The sequence below is a fragment of the Myotis myotis genome, unplaced genomic scaffold (assembly GCF_014108235.1).
Source record: "Myotis myotis isolate mMyoMyo1 unplaced genomic scaffold, mMyoMyo1.p scaffold_m19_p_12, whole genome shotgun sequence".
Taxonomy (NCBI): domain Eukaryota; kingdom Metazoa; phylum Chordata; class Mammalia; order Chiroptera; family Vespertilionidae; genus Myotis; species Myotis myotis.
In genome coordinates, this window is record NW_023416316.1 from 53962614 (window position 1) to 53973748 (window position 11135).

At 39.1% G+C, this 11135-nt stretch overlaps 1 pseudogene; it reads left to right on the top strand.

Moving 5' to 3' along the window:
• Positions 1–10324, top strand: LOC118666832 (annotated as a pseudogene).
• The last annotated feature ends 811 nt before the right edge of the window (positions 10325–11135 follow it).

Genomic DNA, 11135 nt, shown 5'->3' on the forward strand with positions numbered 1-11135 from the left:
ATGGAGGCTGACAAGTCCCAAGATCTGAAGGGTGAGTGGGCCAGCTGGAGACTCAGGAGAGCTGATGGTTTAGTTCTGGTCCGAAGGCCAGCAGGTTTAAGGTCCAGGAAGAACCTGTGTTTTAATTTAAGTCTGAAGGCTGGAAAAAATCCAGTGTCCCATTTTAAAGGCTGTCAGGTAGGAAGAATTAATTCTAACTCAGGGAGCAGAGTAAAAGTGCTGTCTATTACAGCCTTTAACCTACTGAGTAAGGCCACTCACATTACAGAAGGCCATGTGCTTTACTTGGTCCACTGATTTAAATGTTAATCTTATACCAAAACACCCTCACAGAAACACCCAATGTAGTTGTCACATAAAATTAACCATCACAGCACTCATGAATTAAAGACTAAAGCTTCTCAGACTTCTCCTTTGAGTTCCAGACTCACATATCCATCTGCCTCCTAAGCATATTGTCTTGGATGTTAGTTCATAGGCATTGAAAACATCATGGAGTGACCAAGAAATGAAGACAACCAAAATGTCCTTCAATAAGTGATTGGATAAAGAAGATTGTGATACAATGGAATACTGCTCAGCCACAAGAAAAGATGAGATACTGCCATTTGTGACGATATGGATCTTGAGAATATCGTGCTAAGCAAAATAAGTCAGATGAAAAAAGTCAAGAACTATATGATTTCACTCATATGTGGGATATAAAACTGAAAGCAACAAATGAACAAATAAGACAAACAAACACTCATAGTACAACAGTGTGGTGGTTATCATACAGAAAGAGGGTTTGGGGAGTAGGTAATAAAGGGTAAATAAAGGTCCAATATATGGTGACAGAATTAGACGTTGGGTGGCAAACACACAAAGCAATATACAGATGGATATGTCATAGAATTATACACTTGAAACCTATATAATTTAATTAATGTCATCCCAATACATTTAATTAAACAAACAAACAAATAATAGAGTCAAAAGAAAACACTTGGTTCCAAACTCTTGACCTCTTGACTTTTAAGAAAAGGCCCTGCCCCTCTGTAAATGGCACCATCACTTGCCCAGGGGCTCATGCCAACAGCTTTGGAACCATTCCTGGTGCTTCTCTTGCTCAAAGTCCTCAGTAAATGTGACTATTATTATAAGGCAAAGCTCATCTTTCTCCAGTATTGTTTTCTTCAATGCATTATTTATTGAAAACAGAGCAAACTTATTAAAGAAACAAATCTGATTATATTAAATTAACTCCACCCCCTTCATTAACCAGATATTCTTTAATAGTTTCCAATAGTCTACAGAATAAAGTCCATTATTCTTAGGGTAATATAAAGGGCCTTTCATGAAGACTGTCTCTCCCATCTCCTCTCTCATCATGATGAACTCAAGCTATTTGTATCAGCCTTCCAGCTATCCTAGGCTCTTTGTTATATTTCTCTGAATGGGCCCAGCTCTTCTGCTTCCAGGCCTTTACATTTGAATTTCCCTTTTCTTAGCTTGCCCTCCCCCAGCCTTCTCTACTGCATTCATGTTTCTTTCAGAACCTGTCCAAATACCACTTCTGGGAATTCTCTCTGACCTCCTAAGTCTAAACTAGATACATAGCACTCAGTGATACTTCCATTAGCACTTTTTACACTCTGATAATTATCTGTTTGCTTGTCCATTTCACTCTGAACTTTAACTTTCTTATACCCAGAAGCTGATGGAAATTCACATGGAAACCACCAAGCACAGAACCTGACACATATTAGGTATCCAACTATTCTGGAAGGAAACAGGAAATGAGAGAGGAAAAAATAGATTGCATAAAGTTAATGGGTTGTTAAATTTCTGGAATTATAATCCTACGTTGCAACTGGGAAAGCCATGACTACCTAGGGTATATGACAGAAAGGAGCCAAAGTGATGAGACAGGATCTAAAGAGTGGAAGGAAGTTCTCTTTCTCCAGGCTATAAAATTCCCTGACAATTCTCCTATCCAATAAAAAGATCCCTACCATTCCATGGGTGGTGCTAGTAACCTCCCTGTTCCAATGGGATAGGGTCTAACAACATACCAACATTCCAGGAAGAGGGCACTTAAGCAACACAACCCATAGAGAGCCATGGACCTGATTTACGCCTCAGCTCTTCCCCTACCAACCATCAGTCTAGAGCAGTGATTTCCAACTGGTGTGCCACAAGAATGTTTAAAACATGCAATACCTGACTTTTAGTCAGGAGCACTGGCTTCTTTTTTCTTAGATTGTCAAATAAAAAAAAAAAAATTACAACAGTCAACATAACAATAGCCCTACATTACGAATGCCCTGCTTGAACCATAAATATATAGGTCATATAATAAAGTTGCATTTTGTTGGTCACTTTGCATAATAAGGTTGCATCTGATTGGTTAATTCTTGGCACCAGGAATCCTTATATACAAGTATAGGCACCTGATTTTTTTAAAAAGTTACTTTGAAGCAAGAAAGGTAGGTAATTACTATTATAATATATATTTTTTGTAAATCAATCAAATTATACCTATTTTTGTTATATAAGCAAAAATATATTTTTGATGTGCTGCAGAATTTCAGTAATTTGTGTGTGCCATGAGATGACAAAGGTTGAAATCGCTGGTCTAGAGGGGAACATGATACCACTAGCAAAACAACAGTCAGTATCCCATAGTTTGCCTCACTCCCCAGAATAAAAACAAATCAATGAATCAACTGATGGAAATATGCACAATTTCCCCAAATGTTTAAAAATAATTTTCCAGGGAAAAAAAAGTTCCACCTCATTATAAATGTCCAGATGGTGCCCAGAAACACCGTCTACTTCTTTAATCATTTCTGATTAAGATTATTCTTTCTAAGTGCCAGCCTCAGTGATAAAATGTGAAAAAATTATCAGCATTAAATAAGTGTATTATCGTGTGCGAGGTTATCTATTGCCATAGAAAAGATTACCCCCAACTGACAGCTTACAACAACAGACCTTTTCATCTTACCGTGCCTGTGCATTAGAAAATCGGAAGTGGCCTACCTGAGTGGTTCTGGCTCGGCATCTCCCATGAAGCTACGCGGCAACATGTCAGTGTGGGCTGCAGTCACTGAAGGCTTGGCTGGGGCCGAGGATCCGCTCCCAGCATGGCTCCTTCACAAGGAACTCACAGCCAGGTCCTTGCTGGCCGCTTGCAGGAGGCCTCTGTCCTTCCACATACACCTCTTCCCTGGGCTGCTTTAGTGTCCTCCTCACTCTCCCTGAGAGTGAGTGATGTAGGAGAAGAGCCGGAAGGAAGCACAAGGCCTTTCATGACTTATTATAGAAAAGGGCATCGAGTCGTTTCTGCTATATGCCACTCACTAGAGGCAAGTCACTAAGTCCATTCTACATGCAAGGGGAGCAGAATTAAGCTCCCCATTTGAAAGAAGGGGTATCAAAGCATTTGTAGACATATTTTCAGCACATATGGATAATATTAAAACAATATTTTTTTTTTTTTACATAACACAGATGCATAGTATTTCAGCTTCATTAAGTCTGCTTTTGGAATGAAACAATGAAATTACAATATATATTATTCTATGGGAACACAGATTCCCAAATTACATTTTGTAATAAAATTCTTCATAATGTGTATCTGCCTCTATTTGCAATGAGTGATGAGGGGGAAAAGTGCACAGCTGTTTCCTTTCTATCCTCAGACTAAAAAGAAAGCACCAAATTCTTTTAATCCTCTATGCCTCTCCTTTACTTCCCAGAGTTTAAAATGCCCGGATGAGAAGAGAAGTCATGTGATAATGAATGCACAGCAAATAAACAGTAACCTGAGTGAGACTTTCCATTGGTATGTCTGGTTGAAGAAAGAGGAGGACGCTTGTGGTGAAGATTTGCACCTATTACTTTCTCCTTCCTTCTTTTAACTCCCCTCTTCCCCATTCCCTTCCCCTTCTCCTTCCTTTCCCTCCCTCCTCTCCCCTTCACTGGGAACCAAGATTTCAGCTGACATGACTAACAGAGGGACAGGAAGCTAACATTTCTGGGACTGAGCTTTTAGCTTCCCTCAGACCCCTTAATTTATTCTGTTCATACAAATTAAGCAACTTGCTTATTGTCGCCACCATTTATCTTGCCCCTGGGGTACGGGGGATCCGGGGGAGGGAGGGGGAATTTTTCTTTTAACTATTGGGAAGCTCTCTGCAGGTCAGGATCCTGGTTGAAATTCTGAGCCTTGCCACTCATAACAGCAATTGCACACGTTTTGCTTTCCACCTGTATGCTATTGTCTCCAGTCCTCTTATCCCCAACAGTAACAAGGAGCTTGAAACTAAACAGTATCTCCTCCCAACCCCTGCAGAACATACCTGGCTGGTGGGTTTTTAGCTTTATGCAGCATAGCCACTCTGTCATGTCAAATTTGATCCCTTCCTTCTCTATCTGCTCCAGCGTCTCTGACTTTTCTACTTGAATTAGTGTAGGTCTTCACTTGTTCCATGCATCCAGAAAGTTAGAGTCTTCCACGTCCACCCCAGCAGCGTATTAGTTGCATTTGCCAGGATGCAGGGTATTAAGACCCATATCGTGGGAAAGTGCTTCCATATTGATAAACTCCCTGTAATATTACTTAGTTTTCCTTGACCCAGCTTAAGATCCAGACGCGTCTATATTCTGCACTGTAGCTTCATGTGAGGTCTCAATCTCCTTCAGCAGGAGACCCCTTAGCATGCCCATAATGTCCCTGGCCAAGTATGTCTTGTAAGTTTACCTTAGTTATTGGTTTGGTGGCCAGGAGCAGAGAGAGAGTAGGTCCTGCGGGTAGGTGTTCTCTTCCAAGTCTGAGGCCTCGCATCCTCTGCTTCCTGTTCAGGTGAGGGAGGATCATTAGTCTTAATTTGGAAAGAATGGGCTGCTTTTGCAGGCCGAGAGAGTAAAGGGGCTGGTGGAGGCAAGATTTTTTTAATGCATTAACCCAGATGTTTCCATTGCAAGTGTCAGGGGCCCCACTCAAAACCCAAACTGGACCTGACCTTGACAGAATAGACTTGACTTCTCAGCCAACTTCAGATCTCCATATACTTCCCTTTCATTAAATCCCGGGCCTGGTATTCAGCTTTTGCTGGGTTGCAGAGGATGAAAGACTATTTGTGCTGCCCAAGAGGTCCTCAGGTTTTCACACAGTTGCCTTGAATTGGTGATTTATCACCTTCGTACATTCCTTAATTTTTTTCCAGGGCTTGATTGCCTTCAGCATTAGCCATCCACCTCCATAGTCCTTATAAATACTTCTTACCCCAAACCTCATAAAAGTAAGATATTTCACCTATCCTTGCATTCTCTTACACTTGTATCTCATCACCTTTCAGCACTCGTGAACATTAAGTAACTGTTCAAGTATAGCGCAGGTGGTGTGGTTTCCACATCCAGCCAACCAGTGGGCAACCCACCAAAGTGTGATTTCAGAATAGTGTGCTTCCTCAGACAGCTTCTGGTGCCAAATGTCTTATGTTAAGCTCCCCCAGGAAACCATCTCTGAAACAGATTTGCATGCATGTCGTTTCTTGGGAGTTCTTGCAGAAACACTCTCTGCAAGGAAATGAGGAAAGCAGGTCTGAGCAGAGAGAAAGGTTGGACTATAATGCAGTTGCAAAAGAGGCCTCATAGCTTCCCCAGGGAGCTCTGGAACCAGAATAGACTAAACAGTCCTACCCTGAGGCAAGGAAGCTCAGTCACTGGTGTGGGCTGACCTCTCACTGCAAGGGGCCCAACCTTTCAGGGGCAAGAGGGTTACTTAGTACAGGAGAATTCCTGGAGGGACTCACCTGTGAGCTGTTTTTAGCCAATACACCCAACAAGTGAGCAAATGAGTGAGTGCTCCTTGGGAGCAGGGGGAGGAGCTAGATCTAGATGGTGAGAGTAAATCACTTAATCCACTATACCAGTGGTTCTCAACCTTGGCTGCACATTAGAATCACCTGGGAATCTTTTTAAAATCCTGATTTCTGGGCCTCATCCTCCGGAAATTCTGTTTCTTTGTTAGAGGCCACAACATTAGTAACAAAGAAACAGAATTTCCGGAGGATGAGGCCCAGAAATCAGGATTTTAAAAAGATTCCCAGGTGATTCTAATGTGCAGCCAAGGTTGAGAACCACTGCACTATACTATGCTCTCTGCAGTAGGTACAATTAAAGTACCAGGGAAGTTAAGGAATAAGAAAGCTTTGTAAATAAAGGAAAATGTGACATAGATATTAAAAAACCTAAGTATTTTTGTGAATAATAGCAAACGGTTGGGACTGGAATGCAATAATGCAATGAAAGGGTATAAATAAGTGAAAGATGCAAAAAAAAATATAGTGGGCATAAGTGGGAAGGAAATCAATTGGACCAACGTGTGAAGGTCTATGGTTAACAGAGGAAGAACTATAACCTCTATTTAGCAGTTGATGGGAATTTTTTGTTATTGTTGACAAACATTTTTTAGGTTGAAGATGACTTAAAGATTTTTCTGATATTGTCAAATTTAGTCTATTTATTGCTCAATTTCAGTTTATAACACATTTTTATGTATTTTAAAAGGCATTTCCCATACTTTGATTTCCTCCATTTCCTCTTTGTGTATTATATACATTGCACGCTTCCTTTAATAGCAGGAAAAAAAAAAGAACTGAGTTCCTGAATGGCTTGTACAAAAGGGATTTGCATAGAAACAGCCTACTAGGAACAATACATTTGACAGTTTTGAATAAGCAATAACATGTGATGATTTTCATATTGTTCTTCAATTATCTGAGAAGTATAAAAACCATTACTAGAGTCATTAAAGTTAGAATGAACATCAGGGAATTCATTCTAGGCAGAAAGTGTTTTCGTTGGCAGTTGATCTCATAATTATATAACTCCTCATTTCTATTTAGCTAAACTTTATTTAAATTAATATGGCTTTTGCCTTTTCCCTTGGAATACCAATCTCTACAGACATTTGGTAGCTACACAGAGGAATCTAACATCTTATGATTCTGCTTTCAGTTCAGGATGTGCTGACATAACTTCCCATAATCCCATCTCATCTCTGCTTTACTTTGGCACAACTTAGAATCAGCAATTTCTGAAAACCGCTTTCTAAACAGTAAGAAAGGTGGTATTTCAACATGAAGTGAGAGAAAAGTAACTGCCAGCAAGTTTCCTTTCCCATGCTCTGTTTCTCTGAACCAGAACCCAAGCATGACTGTAGCTAGAATATCTGGACAAATTACCTGCTTACTTCACATTTATTAATAATATTGCCATACACGCCAGGACAAGTTTCACAGGTTTGTCCCTCCCCACATCTGCCCCTGGTGGGGGAGGCAGCTTGTTAGCATACTAACATATCAAAGCTGTGCTAAGGGAAGCTGTCTGTGCTGACATACTGGCAAGAAAATAATTTGTATTATAGCATTTCACTCTGAACAACAAGGATATAACTTGCTGATAAAATAGAACAATCCGATACAACTTCAAAGAATGAAAACCCATGAGAAAGGTGGTGGGAGTAGGGAGTCTGCCAAGTAGTTAGACATGTCTTTGATTGCAAAGCAGCCAGAAATAAACAATAAGAAGTTCGCATGGACCTCTGCACAGTAAGTGTACTCCTGGTCAACTACCAGGACATCAAAGGTTCTTTCTGGACATGTTTTTCCTCACATGGGCATAAAGACAAGGTTACACTTAAACTGTGCAATGCGTTAGGGTCTATGAAGGTCTTTCATATATTCATCTCATTGGACCATTATGAAAACCCCAGGGGATAGGAAGTGTAGGGATAATTCCACCGCATACAGAAGGAGAAACTGAACCAAAACAAGTTATCCAAGATAAAATAATTACTGAGTGGCAGCAGAATCAATATGGAGCCTGTCACCTCTTTCAATTTGTGCTAATTTCATTCTCCCATACTCTCTCTGATCTTGAGGGTTTGGTTATTTGATTGCCCCAAATTGTAGGTTAATAGAAAAGACATATCTCATATTCTTTCCTGCTAATACTTTGAGAAATAATTCTTTAAGGGATGATTTAGTGCTTTTGGTTATATCTCTCATTTCAATATCAGAGACACAAGAGCTGAACCAAAATCCCCGACTTAAAATGAAACCTCCAGCCCTGGACAGTTTCTCAGTGGTAAGAGCATCGGTCAGTACACGGAAGGGCATGTCCCTGGGTTGCAGGTTCCACCCCAGGACCCTGTCAAGGAGTGTGCAGGAGGCAACAAATGAATGTGTCACTTTCACATCTCTCTCTCTCTCTCTCTCTCTCTCTCTCTCTCTCTCTCTCTATATATATATATATATATATATATATATATACATATATATATATATATATATATATATATATATATATATACACACACACACACACACATATATATATATATATATTTTTCCACATATTCATCTCATTATATACTCTCTCCCTGCCCACACCGGGACATTCTGCAGAAACTGCGAGGCTCATGGAACTAATCCTCTCACCTCCCATTTGTAAGAAAAAACCATTTTTAAATTAACAAAAACAAAAATTTCTCTCAGGAGGTCTTGTTTTTCACTGTTGAGAGCATTAGAGTCCAGTAACCACTGAGATAAGTCATTGGAGTACTGAGGGCGTGGGGTGTCCTTTGTAACTCTGGAGAACTTAATATCTGGAAGCACCCCCAGAAGTGGCTGAAAACCTGCCCTGCAGGGCCTCTGTGAGGCTTGCCCCATAACAGTACCGCTCCAGGCGTAGGAGACAACAGTCAGGCCAATTATGAGGACATTGATGTAAATCCTCAAAACTGTCTTCCTCAAGCAGTTAGAATGCTTTGTGTTCAAAAATCAACACGCAAAAGAAAGAGATCCGCATGCTAAGAAGAAAACACTTCCCCTTTCCCCCACCCACAAATATGCTGACTTTCAGGAAGGGTAGGGAATATCTGATTTAGATACAAGCAAGATTATAAGTAGTTCCTGGATTAAATAAGAGGAGCCCAAAGTAATAAGAGGATAACAACACTCACTCACAGTAACAGAAGACTCTGGGATGAAAGCATATATAACCTGAGATGAATGAAGACGTGAAGGGGAAGAAATGAAAGAGAACATTCAGTGGCAGATGATATTAATGCAGATTGCTAAAGGGAGAGACAATCTACAAGGAATAGGCATTCTGCTTAGAAAGGGAGCAATAAGGAAAATCGAATAAAGAAAACTCCCCATTGGAGGAAAACACTTCAAATTGAAAACTGAGAGGGATCACACTAGCTAAGAAAGATCAGTGAATAGAGATGAATTCCAACATGATGTAAGGAAATTTTACATTTTGAAGATTAAGAATACATACCCAGCCCTGGCTGAGTAGCTTAGTATGTTAGAGCGTCGTTGTCCCAATACACCAAGGTTGTGGGTTCAATCCCTGGTCAGGGCACATACAAGAATCAACCAATGAATGCATAAATATATAGAACAAACCGATGTTTCTCCCTCTCTAAATAAATGAATAAAAAGAATTTTCAAGAATACATACTGAAGTCACTCATTCAGAATAGAAAAGACACCAGAGTTTCACCTCAGTAATAAAATGACACAGAAGAAATGCTCCTACCAGGACTTAAGATAAAATGACCAGGCCACAAGTATTACATACCCAGCCAACATTAAAAAGATAATTTCAGATATGCTACCCAAGCATTTATTCTATTTAAATGGGCACATGTAGCCCTGCCCAGTTTGGCTTAGTGGATAAAGCATCGGCCAGAGAACTGAAGGGTCCCAGGTTCGATTCCGTTCAAGGGCACATGCCCTGGTTGTGGGCTCGAACCCCGTAGGGCGCATGCAGGAGGCAGCCAATCAATGATTCTCTCTCATTCATTGATGTTTCTAACTCTCTCTCCTTCTCTCTTCCTCTCTGAAATCAATAAAAATATATTTTAAAAAGTAAAATTAAAAAAAATAATTTTTTTTAAAAAAATGGCATCTTATCCAAGTTAGCATAACTGAATTAAGTACTAAGAACTGAATATAAATATGGATAAATCACCCCCCCCCAAAAAAAAAAAAAAATTAACACCCCTCCCCCTCATCCTCCTCGCTGTTTTAAGTTGCTGTGCTGGCCACCACACACTCTTCATGCCTACCTAGTAGCCATGCCTCCCCCAAAACTGAGGAAATCAATGACTTCCTGTTCACAGCCAGGAGAAAGGACACTAAATGTGTCCAGATGAAGAAAAGTAAGATATCTTTATACCTTGGTCATCACAGACACAGGGCAGGCAGAGAAACTGAAGCAGTCCCTGCCCTCAGGTTTGGTAGTGAAGGAACTGAAATGAACCAGACACGCTGAACCAAATGTGTTAAAATTTTAAAAATTAAAATTACGCATGGAAACCTAAAGCTCATACATATTATTTCTATAATAAAATACATAAAAATTCAAGAATATGAAAATTAATTATGTAAAAATTGATGTGATTTATAACCCAAGATTAAAAAGTAATATGAAATTAAAATAATAAAAGAACCACATTCCTAATATTTCCTTAAAGAGACATTTTATTAGACCAAATATTTCTTGAGGAAAGTCTAATGTTTTAATTATTAGATTACTACAGATTTATGATAATGTAGACCAAATATTTATCTTCCAAACAACTATAAGAAAAGCAAATAAAACATCTTCAACCAAGATAGTAGTAAGCAATTTTTAAATGACAGCAATAAAATAAATTATTATTAGGTTGAGAGAATTCAGTCACTGTGTGCATAAGTAAAAATGGCTTTAAAAAAATATTTGAAAATCGGATACATACAGAGGGACATTCAAAATGATACAAGACAGTGTTTCATTAACAGATGGAAAACTGTATTCAAGCAAACATAGATATATTGTTATCAAAGTAAAATTAAAGCAAAAATGTTTAAAGCAGGGTAAAAATGTTGTTTTATATTGATAAACTCAGAATTAATAGTATAGTGGTATTGAAACTTTAAGCAAGGGGAAATAAATAGAAATATAGGAGAAAATAAAATTTTAAAGTAACGTCAGCTCATGGTAAGTCATATAGGTAAATATATATACAATATCAGGATACTTAAATAATGTAGTATATCCAATTGTTTACTTGGAGAGAACATTTACGG